Raw genomic sequence first — 20596 nt, 5'->3', positions numbered from 1 at the left:
GGAATACAATCATAGTTGGAGATTTTAACACTGCATTAACATCACTAGACAGATCTTCCAGACAGAAAATAAACAAGGCAACAGAGAAATTAAATACTACAATAGAAAAACTAGATTTGGTGGATAATTTCAGAGCATTTCACCACCCAAAAATAGAATATACATTCTTTTCAAGTGCACATGGAACATTTTCCAGGATCGATCATGTCCATGGACACAAAAGAAACCTCAACAAACTTAAGAAGATAGAAATTATCTCAAGCATCTTTACTGACCACAATGCCATGAAACTGGAAATCAACAACAGAGAAACAAAGGAGAAAAAAGAAAAGCATGGAGATTAAACAATATGTTATTGAAAAAAGAATGGATCAATGAGGAAATCAAAGCTGAAATTAAAAAATACCTTGAGACAAATGATAATGAAAACACAACCACTCAAAACCTATGGGACACAGCAAAGGCAGTGCTAAGAGGGAAGTTTATAGCGATACAGGCCTTCCTCAAAAAAGAAGAAAAATCTCAAATAAGCAAGTTAACCCACCAACTGAATCAATTAGAAAAGAAGAACAAAAAGCCCCAAAAAGCAGCAGAAGGCAGGAAATAATAAAGATCAGAGAGGAATTAAATACAATAGAGATTAACAAGACCATAGAAAAAATCAACCAAACCAAAAGCTGGTTTTTTTGAAAAAGTAAATAAAATCGACAAACCTCTGGCCAAACTCACAAAGAAGAAAAAAGAGAGAGCACAAATTAGCAAAATAAGAAAGGAAAATGAAGAAATTACAACAAACAAAATAGAAATACAGTATATCATACGAGAATATTATGAAAAACTATATGGAAACAAACTGGATAACCTAGAGGACATGGACAAGTTTCTGGAAACATACTGTCCACCAAAACTGAATCAAGAAGAAATTGAACAGTTGAACAATCCGATCACTAGAAAGGAAATAGAAGTAGCAATTAAAAACCTCCCTACAAATAAAAGTCCAGGACTGGACGGCTTCACCGTGGAATTCTACCAAACATACAAAGAAGAACTCATACCAGTCTTTCTCAAACTCTTCCAGACAATTGAAAAGGAGGGAATACTCCCAAACTCATTCTATGAAGCCACCATCACCCTGATACCAAAACCAGGCAAAGGCACTACAAAAAAAGGGAATTATCGGCCAATACCACTGATGAACATAGACGCCAAAATCCTCACCAAAATTTTAGCAAATAGAATCTAACAACACATAAAAAAGATTATACATCATGACAAAGAGGGGTTCATCCCAGGGACACAAGGCCGGTTCAGCATACGCAAATCAATCAATGTAATACATCACATCAACAAGAGAAAGGACAAAAACCACATGATCATCTCAATTGATGCAGAAAAAGCATTTGATAAAATTCAACATTCATTTATGATAAAAACTCTCGCCAAAGTGGGTATAGAGGGAACTTATATCAACATAATAAAAGCTATATATGACAAACCTACAGCCAGCATAGTTCTGAAGAGTGAAAAACTAAAAAGATTCCCACTAAAATCTGGGACAAGACAAGGATGTCCACTATCACCACTCCTATTCAACATAGTCCTGGAAGTCCTTGCCACAGCAGTCAGGCAAAAGAAAGAAATAAAAGGGATCCAAATTGGAAAAGAAGAGGTAAAAGTGTCATTATATGCTGATGAAATGTTACTACATATACAAAACCCTAAAAGGTCCACACAAAAGCTACTAGAGCTGATTGAAGAATTCAGCAATGTAGCAGGTTAGAAAATTAACGTTCAAAAATCAGTTGCATTTCTTTACACTAATGATAAATCAAAAGAAAAAGAAAGTAAAGAAACAATCCCCTTTAAAATAGCACACAAAGTAATAAAATATCAGGGAATAAATCTAACCAAGGAGGTGAAAAATTTATACAGAAAAAACTATGAACCATTGATGAAGGAAATTAATGAAGACTTTAAAAAATGGAAAGATATTCCATGCTCTTGGATTGGAAGAATCAATATTGTTAAAATGGTCACACTGCCCAAAGCAATCTATGGATTTAATGCAATCCCTATGCAATTACCCTGGACATATTTCACAGAAGTAGAACAAATCATAATAAAATTTATATGGAACCATCAAAGACCTAGAATTGCTAAAGTATTACTGAAGAGAAAGAAAGAGGCTGGAGGAAAAACTCTCCCAGACTTCAGACAATACTATAGAGCTACCGTCATCAAGACAGCATGGTATTGGTACCAAAACAGACCTATAGATCAATGGAACAGAATAGAGAGCCCAGAAATGAACCCACAAACCTTTGGTCAACTAATCTTCGACAAAGGAGGTAAGAATATACAATGGACTAAAGACAGTCTCTTCAGCAAATGTTGCTGGGAAAACTGGACAGCAGCATATAGAACAATGAAGCTAGAACACACCCTTACACTATATACAAAAATCAACTCAAAATGGATTAAAGACTTAAACATAAGACAAGATACAATAAACCTCCTAGAGGAAAACATATGCAAAACATTATCTGATATACATTTGAAAAATTTTCTCCTAGAAGAAATAAAAGCAAGAATAAACAAATGGGACCTAATGAAACTTACAAGCTTCTGCAGAGCAAAGGAAACCAGAAATAAAACAGGAAGAAAATCTAAGGAATGGAAGAAAATTTTTGCAAGTGAAACCAACAAAGGCTTGATCTCCAAAATATATAAGCAGCTCATAAGACTCAATAAGGAAAAAAATAAACAACCCTATCCAAAATGGGCAGAAGACCTAAACAAGCAATTCTCCAAGGAAGTCATACAAATGATCAAAAAGCACATGAAAAAATGTTCAATATCACTAATTATGAGAGAAATGCAAATCAAAACTACAATGAGGTATCACCTCACACTAGTCAGAATGGCCGTCATTCAAAAATCCAAAAATGACAAATGCTGGAGAGGATGCGGAGAAAGGGGAACCCTCCTACACTGCTGGTGGGAATGCAGTTTGGTGCAGTCACTATGGAAAACAGTGTGGAGATTCCTCAAAAGACTAGGAATAGACTTACCATATGACCCAGGAATCCCACTTCTGGGCTTGAATCCAGAAGGAAATCTACTTCAGGATGACACCTGCACTCCAATGTTCATAGCAGCACTATTTACAATAGCCAAAACATGGAAACAGCCTAAATGTCCACCAACAGGTGACTGGATAAAGAAGATGTGGTATATTTATACAGTGGAATACTACTCAGCCATTAAAACCGACAACATAATGCCATTTGCAGCAACATGGATGATCCTAGAGAATGTCATTCTAAGTGAAGTAAGCCAGAAAGAGAAAGAAAAATACCATATGAGATCGCTCATATGTGGAATCTAAAAAACAAAAACAAAAACAAACAAACAAACAGAAACAAAGCATAAATACAGGACAGATATAGACTCATGGAAAGAGAATATAGACTTGTGGTTACCAGGAGGTAGAGGGTGGGAAGGAATAGACTGGGATTTCAAAATTGTAGAATAGATAAACAAGATTACACTGTATAGCACAGGGAAATATACACAAAATGTTATGATAAATCACAGAGAAAAAAAGTGACAATGATTGTGTATATGTCCATGAATGACTGAAAAATTGTGCTGAACACTGGAATTTGACACAAAATTGTAAAATGATTATAAATCTATAAAAAATGTTAAAAAAAAGACCTGTGACCGTTACTGTGAAATCGTGTCCCCCTTTCAGCCCATCTCCCACCATCATCCCAGCCCAACCTCGGTGTCTCTCTCCAGGTCAGCAGCACTCTTCCCACTGGCTTTCCATCAGCTTACCTTGCCCTGCTTCCATTGCTTATTCCCCATATGTTACCCAAAGCGGTCTTATTAAATTATGAATCAGATCAAGTCGTTCCGCTTTGCAAAATACTCTCGTGATTTTCCATTGTATTCAGAAGGATATCCAGAGTCCCTACCAAGGCCCCGTGTGATCCGGCCCCTCACCCATCTCTGCAGCCTCAGGTCTCACCGTTCTGCTCCAGCCCATCTTCACCGCCCAACGGTCCCCACCAGGACAACTGTGTTTGTAATTCCAAGTCTCGTACTTACACTTCTCCCGGCCTGGGAGGCTTTTCTTGTCTGTTACCTACGTGGCTTATTCTTTTGCTTCACTCAGGACTTTGTTCAAATTATTTTACCCTCAGAGAGGACTTATCTGACCACATTATTTAAAATAGCACACACATATTTCCTATTCAATCATTTTCTCTCCTATTATATTTTATGTTTCTTTGTGGCAATTATTAGTACTTGGTAGTACATAATATATTTATTTGCTTGCTGATTTATTGTCTATCTTTCTTACTAGACCTATATTCACGGAATCACAAATAAATGTTTTAACCAGTAACTTTCAAACCACCTTTAAATGAATTCTTTTATAAGTTGAGAATTTCAGAGTTTTTCACGGGTTGCTTAGGGGAAAAAAGAGAAAGGATTCAGGTGAACTATGTTATTAAGGACCTGGGAGTTTATTATTTATTTTATTCATAGTAGTGTGTATCTGTTAATCCCAAACTCCTAATCTAGCAAAAGACAGAGCTTATTACTATGTATAAAATGTTTCTTTTTGCTTTTAAAGTTGGATTGTTTGAGATCGCTTTTCTTCTTTGTTCATTTTCTTTTTTTGAAAAAGAATTTTTCTTATTTTTTTTTACGTTGAGTTACTGGAAATTGAACCCAGCACATATACTACCCCTTGAACTATACCCTCCCTTCCAAAGACAATTATTTTTATACTTTGACAATACCATACTGAATTAAGAATTTTTTACTCCATTTTCCCTTCAGAGTGTTTATAACTGAGGGAGAGAGTCAGAGGAAGCCCTGGGCCATCCCTTCCTTCTCAGCGGTATACTACACAGCAGAGGAGCTTGGCTGTCTCCAGGCCCAGCTCACCTTTCTGCTCTGAGGGCCAGGCCACTTCTCTAAACAGAGGCGTGTTGGAAGCAGCAGAAAGCCAACTAGAGGGCAACAATGACAAAACTAACCCACCTGCAGTTGGACATAATCTGCTCTGAAACGAACCTCTTAAATCTCTTCTTCCTTTAGTGGATGGTTTTCAAAAATATTCCCAAGGAGATGACTCTCACTCTATTTTTCTGGATTTCTTGGGCCTTCTATGACTTTAACTACAGGCTTGATTTTCTGCACAACGTCTGCAGGGAAGCCAGGCAGAAAACTTGAACAGACCCTGCAGGCCATGGCTGAGGCCTCCGGTCAAAGCATCCTTGTTGTGCAGAGCCTACGTTCATGGGGTCATTTTCATGACTGCTGTAATTAGTTCTCATCCAAGTGTCCAACAGGAAATGTTTCTAGATGGAAGGTGGTCTGACGCAGATGAGCAGTGGGGATATGGGATGCAGATGGCAGACAGACTGGAAGGAGAGAAGGGAAATGTTTCCTCAGGCCTCAGTTTGGAAGATTTCTGATTTTCATATGGACATTAAACTGGGTCTGGCTGAAGCGCCATTTGCTCTAAGATGGCGTGATGTACACGTATCCTTACAACTTCTAAAAAATATGTTGAAGTTGGACGTGACAGCCTAGGGGAGAGACAGCTTAGAGTGACACGTTCCAGGATGCCTATGATCTCGGGCTCAAAAAGAGGAAAAGAATACACATATTTTGCCTCTGTAGTTCTATGTGAAATTATTTTGACCCCTGCCGGATGGTGTAAGATCAGAGTTCATGTAGTCTTTCTTACGTCGCAAAGACGACAATTCTTTTTGATGAATCAGCAGACTTTTTCCGATGGCCTGGGGTCTGTGCCAGACATTAGCTGTCTAGACAAATACCACACAGCCCCCCATCCCTCAAGGAGGTCATAGTGTGTCGTGGAAGAGACAAATTTAAATAGGTTTTCAAAACAATGTGGTAAGACTCACTTGGCTTCATATATATTGCATGTTCAGAGGGGCTTTTGCACTGCCTGGGGCAGGGTTCTCTAGAAGGTAAGGAAGGTGTCAGAGAGGAAACGCTTTCTGCACTGACATCTGAAGGATTCCAGCAAATCTCTAGACCAGGAAAGTGTGTGGTGGGGACGGGATACTCCGTAGCTTCTGTGTCTCGTGCAGAGGTCTGGTCGTGTCTAAGAGCACTTTGCACTTAGGGAAGGAAGGTCAGTGAGGCTAGAGGCTGTGGGGAACTAACGGAAGCTGAGGCTGAAAAAAAGCAGCAACTAGATGATTAGAAGGTGTGACATTAAATCAGGGAGCGTGGACTTCCTCACATACACCGCAGGGAATTCTTTGGGGTTTTAAGGAGGAGAGTGACACAGATTAGTCATTAAAAGTGAGCAAAGTGGATTGTTCACTCTAAAGAACAGCACTGGGGAGACTAGCAAGGGGTGTAAATTAATGCAGTGGGAATCAAGAAGCAGGGACTTAGTTGGGGGATATTGAAGAATAGAATTGTAGTACTGACAGGGGTAAGGGAGTAGAAAACTCCCAGATGTATGTCACGGAAAACAGATGGGATAGTGATGCCATTGTTTGAAGAAGTAAACCTAGTTCTGAGCGAGTGTAAATTCAAACACACAGAGCTTCAGATTTTTATGGGCTAATGAAGTGGGAATGTCTACTTGTCAATTATAAGTATATTTCTGGGACTGAAATGAAATGTCCTTGCTGGAAAAGATTTGACAGTTAATCAGTGGACAGAGAGAAGTTGAAGCCACGGGAATAAATGCCACCCACTGACAGTTTATCAGAGAAAAGGGAAGGAGGGCACTTCTGGTTCAGAAAATATGGCAGACCAGAAACTTGAAGGCCCACTCACTAAAGACACATAAAATCATAGGACACAATGCCGCCAATCTTTTGTTTTTTTTTTTATACAGTCACCTTTATTGTGGTATGATTCCTGTATAGTAAATTACACATATTTTACATGTATATTTGATAAATTTGATAGATGTCTACACCCAGAAAACCATCACCACAATCAAGATAGCTAACATTTCCATAACTTCCCAAGAGGGAAACTTTTCCAATTCCCATATTTAACCCTTCTCATCCCCTTCTCTCCCTGGTAACCGTAAGTTTCTTTCTCTATGTCTGTGGGTCTGTTTCTCTTTTGTATTTAAGTTCATTTGTGTCCTTTTCTAGATTCCACATATAAGTGATATCATATGGCATTTTTCTCTTTTTCTGGCTTACTTTACTTAGAATGACTATCTCTACATCCATTCATGCTGCTGCAAATGGCATTATTTTGTTCTTTTTAATGGCTGAGTAGTATTCCTTTGTATAAATATACTACTACATTTTTATCCAGTCAACTGTCGATGGACACTTGGGTTGTTGCCATGTCCTGGCTATTATAAATAGTGCTGCTGTGAGAATTGAGGTGCATGTGGCTTTTTAAATTAGAGTTTTCTTCTGACATATGCCCAGGAGTGGGAAGTCTGGATCATGAGTTAAGTCTATTTTCAGTTTTTAAAGGAAATTCCACACTGTCTTCACTAGTGACAATGCAACCCGTTTTGTGAAAGCAGAGCCATGCTCAGAAAGTAACGGGTATTTCTAGGGGCCAGACATGAATCGCAGTGAGTGTGGCTTGTTCAAGAATCAGAGGGCAGTCTGTCAGGGCTGGAGGAGAGTGACAAGGGAAGTGTGGTACAGGTAGGAGTCAGACCACGTGGGGACATGGCAGGCTGGGATAAGGAGCCTGGACTTCCAGTCATCCCTTGGTAACCATGGGGCACTGGTTCCAGGACTCCCCCCTGATATCAACATCCATGGATGCTGATGCTTCTTGTAGAAAATGGCATAGGACTTGCATGGAACTTATGTGTACCCTCCCATGTACTTATATATATATATATATATATATATATATATATATATATATATATATATATATAAACATTTTTTATTGAGTTATAGTCATTTTACAATGTTGCATCAAATTCAAGCTTAGAGCACAATTTTTCAGTTATACATGAATACACACGTACATTCATTGTCACATTCTCTTTTGCTGTGTTCTCCTGTGCACTTTAAATCATCTCTAGATTACTCACTGTATCTAATACAACATGAATGCTATGTAAGTAGTTGTCAGTGCATGGCAAATTCAAGTGTTGCTTTTTGAAACTTTCTGTTTTTTCAAGAATATTTTCAAATAACAGTTAGTTGAATCTGCTGGATAGGGAGCCCCTAGATACAGAGAAACCCCAAGCTCTTCCTTTCCACCTCCTAAATTTCCACTGCAAGCACAGAAGGAGTCCAAACATAGAACAGCGCCATCTACCCGCTGGAAATGCTGAGGAATTCCTTTAGCTTATGTAGCGCAGGAGAGAAGGTATAGGGACAACTAGTGGGAAAGGAGGGCCTGCCTGGAGAGGAAGGAGGAAGGACCGCAGTGGAAGCCAGCTATTACCCTTACTGGAGCTAGCTGATAGCAGTGAGGGATGCCGAGGAACTGGAGACACGTCACGTGGGGGGCAACCCTGGCCACCATGTGCAGGGTTCGCATAGCTGGGACCCAGTTTGCAAGATCAAAATAACAAGGGTGGAGAGGGGCTGCCTCAGCCCCGGGATCCTGACAACGGCCACAGCGCCGTGACCCCAGCTAATGCAGCTCCCTTAGGAAGCCAGAAAAAGGAAACTCTGAGCCAAAATATTGCAGATTCCACCGCAGCCACACGGATAACTAGATCTCTAAGCTGACAAAATGTAACCACCAGAAACAGGAATCTTTCCTTTTCTCTTCATTTGGACCTTTGGACAGGGAGCCACACATCTCTGAAGGGAACCATCTTTAATCCAATAGAGAGCTCACTTTTTCAGGAATAAGCATGGAGAAAAAGAGTGGGGTGATGGTTTAAAGTGGAAGTCAAAGCGGAAGCCCATCTGAGAAATTGTAAAAACATGCATCTCAATGAATCCGAGTTATGGCGAAAAGAAGGAGGAAGGTTAAGGAAATCTCTATCCACCAGACAAGACTAGCCAGTCACACAAAGACAGCACTTTAAATGAAGAAATCTTTTTTGTTTTTTTGGTGATAAAAAAAATGCCATATTTTAAAACAAGGCTTGGGCCACAACAACACGCTGAGAGTTGTTGAGGAGGAGAACATAAAGCTGCATATGGACATGAAAGTGTTCCAAGTCCACTGCTCGAAAAAACTTAGTGAATCATACGTCCAGTTGATTTGAAACTCCCGATAAGGAAATAACTCAAAAGTGGGAAAGACATATTATTAAATAGTGGTAGTGAGCAATGAAATCCAAGAAGGTTATACCTATATTTTCATTGTTAATATAACAAACTGAAAGCAACTGTCTAAAAAGTAGCAACTGGAGGACACATACACACACACACACACACACACACACACACAAACGCACACACACACAATCTGGAACAGCAGAGAGTTAAAATATGCTAAATTTATCATTATTGAGGAACAGGATCTAATAGATTATTTCATTTTTGATAGTGTTATAGGAATACTGGTCCAATTACATATAAAGTTATGAACTTAGAGATGATTTATAAAAATTTAGAGAGAATTTTCATTAAAAGGCAATATAGCTCCAAATCATTTAGGAGAAAATTAACAATAAAAAAATTATTCAATCCAGCTAATATGGAATAACAGAGACCATATTTACCATCCTAAAATAAACCACTAAATGGATACAATATATGAAGCAATGATTTTTAAGAGAGGTGAAAACGATCATCCACTAGGACCTTGTCCTGCCACCCCCATACCAAGGCTGCTAGGCCTCCTACTGCCATCACCAAGAATGTCCACCAAGAGGCGACATTTCCTTCCTCTGTTCCTACTGCAGAGCAGTCCTTTTTCAGGTTTTGGCAGGCAGCTCCCAGAAGTGCTCTCGTGGGCCTTGGTCCCTTTTGGCCATCAGCAAAGGGATCAAGGATGAGCAGTAAGCCTCCTTACTCATCCAAGACCTAGGAACCTATCTGAATTCTGAGCAGGACTTCACTCTTGTCTGCTGTCTGGTACTCTCTGCCCGGCTTCCCGAGCCCCAGGCTTGGGCAGCCTGCACGCTGGCCACAGCCCATCAGAATCTGTTCCCCCGCCAAGAGGCCACGCGTGATCATGAGCAGGGCTCCAGGCCTCTGGAGCAGCATGGCTTGGACTGCGTCCTGGCCCTGGGCGCGCGAGCTCCATGCCCTTGGTTGAGTCAGTTAGCATCTCTAAGCTAAGTTTCCTTATCAGTAAAATGAAGACATATCAATATGGAAAAAAAATCAGACTCGGGGGGGAATAAATTTCTGGTGACTGAAGATTTTTTAAAATTTTAATTATACAGCAAAAGACATCATACAAATTTTACTACTTCAGAAATCTAAAGGACAGCTTCTACTGTTAAAACTAATGCATGTACGTACACAAACACACGTGCAGACACACTGACTCTGCTCCACATACTTCCCTACACACAAACGTACATGGACTCATGTATCACACACACACCTACCATACACACAACCACACACGTCCTCAGACGCACACACAAACATAGCATACTCACAACCACATACATCCCCAGGCGCAAGCGCTCACAGCCACACACACACTCACAGTCATGTACCACACAATTCCTCAGGAGCGTATGTGAGCACACACACGTCATACACACCTTTGGCGTTATTCTAAATCAATTTACAATTGAGGGTCTCAGTGTCCATCGTTTTATCCGCTCAGAAGATCCTGTCTTCGGGGAGTGAAGCAGGAGCCCCTCCTCTCTGGAGATGGTCTTTACCACTTATAGTCTCAGTAGAGCCAACATAACTGCTCTGGACCTTTGGAAGTGCAGTTCCAGAGCATACCTGGGAGCTCACATCCTATATATCTAAACATTTTAATTGCAGGAGGTTGTAATTTCCTGCCTTTACAAATATACATTCATTGTAAGGGGAAAACCAGGTTCAAAATTAGAATTCCCAGACCCCGGGGAGTCCTGCAAAGAAAGTGAGCGTGCGGGGAGAGCTGATTCTCAGTCTCTGATCACTAGCCTGACCCTTTTCTTCCCAATGCTGGGTCCATCCCTTGCCACAAGGGGCCTTGGATGTGCACAGGGGGACACTCAGATTTCACGTCAGGGCTCTGCATATACCCTCCATGCAAACAGCTGCCCTTTGGCCTCTCTGTGGGTCCTGGGAATTTGAACTCCAGGGAGAGCCAGTGCAGGCACTACAAATGGGTCAGGGGCTGCTGAGACGGGGCAATCGGGGTCCTGGGTTTCTAGAGCACGGGATGGAGCCAATGACCATGTCCCATTGGCCCTGCTGACTCCACCCGATGGAGGGCACGGCCAGAGGAAGTGTCAGGGCCAGGGGGACCCTCTGCAGTGCAGGACCCAGGGTAGAGGGCCCCCTTGCCGGGGTCTAAGGAGAGAAGCCCTAAGGAAAGGTCTGAGGAGGCTGTAAGGTATCCAAATTCCCATTAATTAAAAAAAAAAGCTTACCACAGGCGTGCGAGGGAAGGGTTTTGTTATAACAAGGGAAGGCACTTGCCAAGGTCTGGCCATAGAGGGCTGGTGGGTTTGCCAGGTTGATGAGGAACTGAGAGGCCGTTAGCCTCCCCTGGGTCTAAACACTGCCTGAATTCCTCCAGGTGACACTTAAATGCAGTGAGACTTGGAACCCTCTCAAGTTGTTAAAATATTCATGGTGAGCCAGTCAACTCTCTCCTCATTTTTGGCTATGAAAGCACGATAAACACAGGTGGGAATCTCCTCAGCCTGTTGGTTGGTTCATTGTTCATCTGGCCCCCCCTTATTGTAGGAGCCTTTATCACATCACCCAGGGCTGACCCATCTCAGGATTACAGCTGATTTTCCGCAGGTGGCATCACTTGCTTTTGACACGAAGGAGGCATGTTAGCCACCTCCCAAACACTGAGGCTTCTCCTGGGAGGAGCCTGCAGACACCCAGTCCAGCCTCTGCACAATGATACTCCTCAGTGTCACTCCCAGCTTGCTGCCCTGGTCTCTAACTCTGGCCAGAACCTCGCTGGATTGTCAGTAAATGTCACCCATTACACCACGTCTAAGCTTGGGGTCCAGATGTGACCATGGTTCTTATTTTCTTTCCATCGATGGATTGTTTGATCTTCGTGTAATCGTGTCGGCAGGAAGGCCAGTACCGCCCTCTTGAGGCCTCCCTGAGCCGCCTCTGTCTATAACTGTCCTAGCGCCCCAGGGGATCGGGTCTGAAGCCTGGCATTCAGACACGAGGATGACAGCTGGAGAGACAGTAATCCACTCCTGCTGTGGCTTCTGCTGAGGTTCGATGTGGCCATGAAAACGGATCCCACAGGCCCTGACTTCACTTTACTCGCTGCAGGGATGCTCCCTCACTGCCGCGTTCCCCCCAGAGACCGAGGGCTTTCTGCTTGTTCCCGAAGGCCCCACCACTGAGGCGGCACTGGGTCCAGTGGAATGTCCAGCCTGATTCTCCGCCAGCCCTTAGGGCTTTCGTGGGGCCTGGAATATCATCTACCCTCCCCTTAGGGGCCAGTTTGTCCTTTCCAGCCAACAGACCTAGGTCATAAGCACTTTAACTCACCTGAAGGTGTTTTTCTCACTTCAGGTGCAGTGAGGACTGGGTTTCTTCACACTTCAAGTGCCCCCGGTCTGGATGCAGACAGTCTGGCTCTCCCCCCAGTCCTGCAGGTCCCGGCCACACCTGCTGCTGGTCACTGAGTCTGTGCTGTGTTCTCTTCCAGGACAAAAGGTGCACTCTGCCCCCAGCCCGCCCCACCAGCGGTGGCAGAGGCGGCAGACAGGCAGGTGAGCTGGGGCATGAGACCTTGCCCGCAAATCAGTGCCCCAGAGGCCGCTGGTGACTAGAGGGACCCCGGGGCAGAAGGCAGCATGGGAAGGGTGGAGGAGGAAGGTTCAGGATAAGGAGATGAAAGGGGGAACTGATAGCACTGTGAGGACCTCGACCATAAAAGGGAAGAGAAAAGACAGTGACAGCTGGAGCGGTGTCGGCGTTAAAAGTTGCAGGCTATTTTTTTAAATTTTACTAATTACCAATATAATTGACAGATTTCTTATTTTATTAAAGATAATGTGCCATGTCGTATAACAGGATATAGTATGTTATTATTTATTAAATAACACATAATAGAAGATATACTAGCATATTATGTTCTGTTTATTTATCAGATTGTATATAATACATATATAGGTGTTTTTATACATAATATATAATTCATGCATCTATATAATATATAACCCATAATAAATAATGTAAGATTATGATTAATATATAACAAGATTACATAACAATAATGATGTAATTTTACCCATTGTATATCTTGGTTCATGACACATTCTCATCTTAGTTGTCTGTCAGAGATATTTATGTATTAAAATTAATATTATAAGACACAGTTATGAACATATTACCCAGCATCATAACAGGAATATTGACAGTGACATACTGTGTCCTCTTTCCCTATCCTGCTCTTGGCCTCTTCTCAGAGGAAGTAACCAGCATCCTGAATCCTGGCTTACCCTTCTCTTATGTTATATTCACACACACAATATTTAAGATCGGTTAAAACAAATGAACTGCAGGTACGTGCAACTAAATGGATGAATCATACACTCTATGTTAAATTGAAAAAGTAAGCCCTAGAAGGTAGCCTATAGTGTGCTATGCTTTTAACTTTGTAAATATATGTCAACTAAACTCACTAAATTAAGAACAACTACAGCTAGAGTCCAGGTGGGAGAGAGACAGATAAAAGGTAAAGTGAGCAGATTTGCTGCAGGTGAGCGAGTTCCTTTCCAGTAACATGTCATTCTCTCTGAAGCAGGAGGCAAGGCCATCTGCTGGGAGTCAGGGAAGAGACAGAGGGAAGTTTAGAGGTGTGCAGAGAGCAGAGAATGTTGACACCACTGAGTGATAAGTGGGGAAATGTGCTCACTAGAGAAATCCTGGAGGATTACAAGGCAGTGGCAACATGGTGGGCATTGATTTGTCGTCTTAGAAATCTGTGCTGGGAGAGCCTGCTGCCTGCAGGCTCAGAACAAATAGAGCTGGGTGAACCGAGATAAAAGTCGTCCTGGTGAGGAACTGGAAAGATCAAGGGTCAAGGGGGTTTTGTTTGTCATAGAGTGCTGACTGTGGATGCAGATATGGAAGTTGAGGAAGTGGAAGTAAGAGCAATGTGGACAGGCAGGAAAGTAGAGGAGTCAGTGCTTGATGCCCCAGTGAGGGTGAAGGAGGGCCAGGGGGGCTGGTGGAGAAGCAGCCGGATGGCTAGAGGTGGGCACTTAAAGGAGAGAGGCTGGAACTGGTATGGAGACACGCCCGGGTATGAGCCCGGGGGTAGGGTGAATGGGGGGTGGCTGGCTCAGGCTGACGGAGAGGAAGACCCTAAAATGACCATACTGGGTGGTGGAGGGAGAATCAACTTTGAAGTCTTGCTGGTAGGAGGTGAGGCAATACAGAGTTGGTGGTCCAGGTGCTCCTGACTGAGGCAGATGAGCAGGGAGGCCAGGGTGGCAGGCACTGCTAGGAAAGGATCTGGGTTTTCTAGGTGCTCCCAAGAGAGGAGGAGCAGTGATCTGAAGGTGGAAAGTGAGCACAAGGAGGTCAATCCAGGCACCTGATCAAACAGGGGGGTGTCAGGGGGCAAAGCGTCAACTCCAGAGATGGTGGCCCAGGAAGCAGGGGCCACAGGTGAAGTGAGGGGAAACTCAGAGAAGAGAGGGAGAAAAGGCTTCTGGGTGTAGGGGGAAGAGAGGCCCCAGGACAAAGGAGCACAGAGGCACCGTGATGAGGATAGACAGGCTCTATGGTGACACTGCAGGGGTGGCTGGATCTTTGTCCTGAGGGCTTAGTTTGGGGGGACTACTGACCTCATGAGGACCCCCCTTTCAGCAGCCTGGACAGAGGCTCTCGCTCCTGAGAGCTGTGTGGCCACCACTATTCCCAGAGGGGCTCTGCCTCCATCTTCTCTTATCAGACTTTCCTGCCCAGCCCCCGACCACCAGTGAGGGAGCCTGGGCCTCGCAGCTGCTTCCCATGGAGGGACACAGGCTCCTCGGAGAAGCAGGCTGATCTTACTTTTCTCCGTAACCTAGGGCCTAGCAAAGCGCCAGGCCAGGTGTGGGCCATGTAGGGGCTCAGATACTTACCAAACTAACTCAAAGCAGTAGAATAGCAGAGTAGGAGGAAGTGACCACTGAGCTCACAGAGTTCACTGCCCACACCCCCATTCTACAGATGAGGAATCAGAGACAAAGCGGTGAAGTAGCCTTGGCCAAGGTCACACTGCTCTTAAATGCTGGCTGTGTTGGGCATGCCAAGTGATGAGCTGCAGTGAAGGGGCTGAGAGGGGGCTCTGGGGCCAGACAGCTTGAGTTCAAGTCCCATCTCTGCCATTTATTAGCAGTGTGATTAATGAATGTCCTTACCTTTAAAGTGGAATTCATACTGGTGCCAACTCATTGAATTGTCGTGAAAAGAGCGTTCCTGCAACAACAGGACAGAGTTCTCTAAGGGTTTGCTGTTGCTTTGTTTACTATTATTGTCACCAAGTGAACCCTGAAATGAAGAACAAAGGCAGCAAGAATTTTTATTTTAAAGGATTTTAAAATCCTCTGATGAATGTTTCATTTCATCTATTCAAGTTTGCATTTGACCCTTATTAAGGACTACACAATGGATGACTTTTGACGCAATCTTGCTTCATGTCTTTAATTCTCACTAACGACACAGGCTATTTAACAGGCAGCAGTTTCTTTTCCAGGAAGAGGGACAAAAGGCTAAAAATGACTCAGTGTCTCTCGGTCCCCAGTGAGTTGGTTCTGACCTGCCAACCCAGATTTGGGGAAGTGCCCGCTCCCCCTGGGTTCGCTGAGCTGCCCCGCAGCCTCCAAGGGGCACTATATCCCCACACGAATCCAGTCTCTTGGTTCCTATCTTTGCTTCAGATCCCTCAAGGACTGCCCATGACCCAGGGCCCCATCTGCCCCACCAACCTTGGCTGCTGGACTCCAGGACACTATCCTGGGTCTCAACCATCCTCTGTTCCTATGACAGTCCCACTATTCTACATTTTGTCCTTCATGTGTGGGCTCCTGTGGCTTGCCACACAGCAGGGGTCTCCCCGTCCTCCACCTTGGGTAACTGCATTTTCCTGCATGGTGCCTAGCGAACCCGTGTGGAGGCAGGAAGAACACAGAACAACAAGTGCTCAGAGGGGCTGCCTTTCCCACTGCAAGGGCCCTAGAGAGCTTTCTCCCAGCTGGTTATTCACAGGCACTGAAGCTGTGGAATCTCGATCTCACCAATTTAAAGGGCATCATCACTAATTACAAAAGCAATCATTTCTTCAGAAGCAAAAGGAGAAAAGACTTTGTGTTCCCCACCTCCAACTTTTTTCCTCCACCTTCAGATGTTCCTCATCTCCGGGCAAGGGTAGAAAGCAACTCACAGAATATTATTTTTGAATGTTTTTTCCCACTTTGAAGATTGCTTTCCCAGTACCGATGAAGGCTAGAATGGTTTAGCTTTCCAGGACTGAGTATTCAGAGGCTTGGGGGGGGGGAGGTGAGATAACTCAGCAATATTGAACCTAACAGAGACATTAAAGGTTCTATTCTAACCAGAAAGGAAGCAGGACGCTATAGAAACAGGAAAACCATAATTGGAAATGCAGTAACGATTTACAAGAGAATAAACTTAAAGATGTAAAAATGAAAAAGGACATCAAAATAAAAAAATGAGGGAATGGGAGAGGGGAGCAAGAAAATATAAATTTTTTTTCTTTTTTTTTTCTTCGTTATTCTTAGGATGTGTTGGAGCCTACGTGATTATTAGTCTAAAGGAAATAGATATAGTAATGGATTGATATATTTGAAGAATAAGGTAATCACAAATCAAAAGCATACAATAGAGTCGCAAAAAAACCAAAAAGAAACACTCAAAATGGCTTAAAGACTTAAATATTAGACAAGACACTATAAACTTCTAACAAGAAAACATAGGCAAAACACTATTTGACATACATCTCAGGAATGTTTCCCTAGGGCAAACTAAGCAACCCAAGCAACAGAAATAAAAGCCAAAATAAATAAATGAGACATAATTAAACTTATAAACTTTTGCACAGCAATAGAAACCATAAGTAAAACAAAAAGACAACCTATGGAGTGGGAGAAAATATTTGCAAAACATGAGACTGACCATGGCTTAATTTCTAGACTATATAAATAGTTCATACAACTTAATGAGAAAAAAATAAACAACCAAATCCAAAAATGGGCAGAAAAACTAAACAAGCAATTCTCCAATGAAGACACACAAATGGCCAATAGGCATATAAATAAATGCTCAATATCGCTCAATTATCAGAGAAATGCAGCTCAAAACTACAATGTTATCATCTCACAACAGTCTGAATGGCCATCATTGAAAAGTCCACAAACCATTAATGCCGGAGAGGCTGTGAAGAAAAGGAAACTCTCCTACATTGTTGGTGGGAATGTAGTTTGGTGCAGCCACTGTGAAGAACAGTATGGAGATTCCTCAAAAGACAAACAAAACAAAACAAAACAAAAAAACCTTATCACCTAATCCAGCAATCCCACTCCTGGGCATATATCCAGAGGGAACCTTAATTCCAAAAGATACCTGCACCGCAATGTCCACAGGAGCACTGTTTACAATGGCCAAGACATAGAAGCAATCTAAACGTCCACTGACAGATGACTGGATAAAGATGTGGTATTTAGATATAACAGAATATTACTCAGTCATAACAAAGAAGGAAATAAGGCCATTTACAGCATCTTGAATGGAACTGGAGATCATCTCAATAAGTGAAATAAGTCATACAAAGACAAGTATCATATGATATCATTTATATGTGGAATTTTTAAAAAATGTTGCAAATGAACTTATTTATAAAACAAAAACAGACTCACAGACTTATAAACAAAACTTAGGAGTTTGGGATCAACAGATAAAAATTACTATATGAAAAACAGACAAACGACAAGGATTCACTGTAGAACACAGGGAACAGTATTCAGTATCTTGCAACCTATAATGGAAAAGAACCTGAAAAAGAATAGGCTATGTATATGTACAACTGAATCACTATGCTGTATACCTGAAACTAACAAAACAGCTGTATATCTGAAACTAACAAAACATTGTAAATCAAACACATTTCAACTTAAAAAAATTGATAAGCTCTAAATAACTTTATTCGGAGAAAATCTTGAACTCTTCCTTCTTAAAAAACTTAAAATGGGTAACTTGAGCAGGACCAAATTATACTGGATGGGCAGTTACATATCTTCTCTAGCACGGGTCCGTTGCTACAGACACACATTGTGTTTGCCTACAGGTAAGAACAGCCCTGAGTGCACAGGGAGTGAGTCCTTCTGGGACAAGGCCTCAGTGGCAGTGGCCTCCTTGTCACCGCTCCATCTCACCAGGAGGCCAGGGTTTTGACAGGTGAGGGGACATAGAGCTCATACATTTCAAATTGATTTCCCGAAAATACTATGGAAAAACCAAATTCACCTGCAGTGTGGGAAACATGAGCAGGGCCCCTAAGCAGACAGACAAGCCCAAAGTAAGATGGCCCGATATTCAGATCAGAACCAGGACAACGACAACCTGGCCCCAGTTAAATGACCACCACCTCACCTGCAATGAACTGCTCGTATTCAATGTCAGGGATGTTTCTATTGAGACTTGGGAGGTCAAAGGAGTCGGACCAGGGAATCCAGACCTCGTTGATGTCGGGGCTCTGCCAGTGGTAGAGGTGGCCCCAAGGGGATAGCACCAGTACCGGCTCCTCCATCTTCAGCAGGGTCTTCAGGAGGAAGGCAATGTGGATGCAGACGTTCCTATGGAGGCTGATGCCCTCTGGAGGGTTCAAGTCACACAGAAGGTACCTGGCAGGGAGCAAAGGAGAGCGGGTCTTCAGGGCCAGGCCTCTGCACAGGAATCCTGGCTTAGATAGAACAGATACAACGGGAATCCCTGCATAGCCCATGGCCTAGACTCCAGAAACATTCAGCAGCTTCTGGTTTATAAAGTGGAGGCACTGCCCACCCATCTCCATGTGGTCAATTACTTCAAGTCCGGGAACAGTTGCGGAAGAAATCTTGGTGTCTGTCTAACACCACTAAGCACCTGACTAGCACCTGAGCACCCGTTCCCCAGGGGCTCTCAAACTTCTTGTTCTACAGAACCGTATACAATCTTAACAATTACTGAGAACTCCAAAAGGCTGTCATTTATGTGAGTTAAATCTATCAATATTTCCTGTGTTATAAGTTGAATAAGAAGTTAGAAAAAGTGTATGAATTCACTTAAAAATATTAACAATCTACTGTATGTTATCATTAATACTCTTAAACTAAATTTAATTCTATTTTTCAAAACAAAAATCATTAGTGAGAAGAATAGCAGTGATTTTAATTTCTGCAAATCTCTTATGGACTGGTGAGAGCTGAATTCTCCTATCTGCCACTGCATTCCCTGTTTTGTGATATCACAGGCCAGGGTTTCCCTGCAAAACCCCACAGGAACTCGGGAGAGCAAGAGTATGCAAAAGGCAGGTGACATCCCGGCGTTTCTTTGAAAATGGTCTTGCACCTCAGTGGCCTTGGATACACTTTGATAACTGCTGCCCTATCCTAGGAGAGACTCTTCTACACTAGAGCCAGACAAGGGTCCTGGATTCTGTAATTAGTTACGGCCACCACAACCCTCCCTTCTCTGTGTGTTTCTCACAACCTCCATTACTGCAGATGAGGATGTAATCCTCAGCCGGGGCCTCTAATCCCAGAAGACTGCTAAATTCAAGAGAGAGCGTCCAATCTGCCATCCCTACATCCCGCACAGTTTGAGTCAAGCCCTAGATAACTGCTTACCGGCACTGACCCTTGTCTTACACCTGAGGTTGACAGAAGGAATCAAGATCTGGATGGGACTGAAATTTCCCTGCAGATAAACAAGGCTGATAAACAACCCCATTCCAACATCTGATTCTGGGGCTCTTCAAAACCCGGGTAAGGCCCCGCTTCATCTAAGATGGGTCCTCCGCCTGCCCTTCCCGGGGGGTTCTGGGAGGCCATGGCCACCAAGGGCGACCCAGACTCGCGGCCCTAGCCCCAGGGCCTGATGGGGAGGAAAGCTTGAGGCTGTGCCCAAGCCCTGCCCCGCCCCGCCCCAACACACTCCCAGGCACCACAGCCCTCCCCGGCCAACACCCCTACCCCGATCCCATCCCGGTTCATGTCCACCTGCCCCGCTGACGGCGCGGAAGTACGTTTACCGTCTGTGGGACGCCGCCCCAGACAGGATGTCGGCCGCCGACTGACCAGGCCAGAACTAGTCGCCAGGCCAAGCAAGCCGCCATCCCCAGCAGCAAATGCCGCCATGGGTCCCAGGCAGTTACACACTTCCGGAGCCCGCTCCCCGCCCCAGAAGCGCACGCTGGCCCGCGCGGCGCGCGGTGCCTGTAACCATGGTAACGCCGCGGGGCCCTCCCCTAGCGCTTG

The 20596-nt window shown here is 43.4% G+C and overlaps 1 long non-coding RNA gene across 1 annotated transcript; it reads right to left on the bottom strand.

Moving 5' to 3' along the window:
• Nucleotides 1–14358: 14358 nt before the first annotated feature.
• On the bottom strand, nt 14359–20580 carry LOC140690355 (uncharacterized). Its single transcript, XR_012065619.1, has 4 exons — nt 20371–20580; nt 18732–18982; nt 15485–15614; nt 14359–14632 (listed from the first exon to the last, which is right to left on the bottom strand). It is a non-coding gene; the product is annotated as an uncharacterized lncRNA (long non-coding RNA).
• Nucleotides 20581–20596: the final 16 nt, after the last annotated feature.

The sequence above is a fragment of the Vicugna pacos genome, chromosome 30, assembly GCF_048564905.1.
Source record: "Vicugna pacos chromosome 30, VicPac4, whole genome shotgun sequence".
Taxonomy (NCBI): Eukaryota; Metazoa; Chordata; class Mammalia; order Artiodactyla; family Camelidae; genus Vicugna; species Vicugna pacos.
The sequence above is the reverse complement of the archived record's forward strand: the minus strand, read 5'-3'. Positions and strand labels throughout refer to the sequence as shown.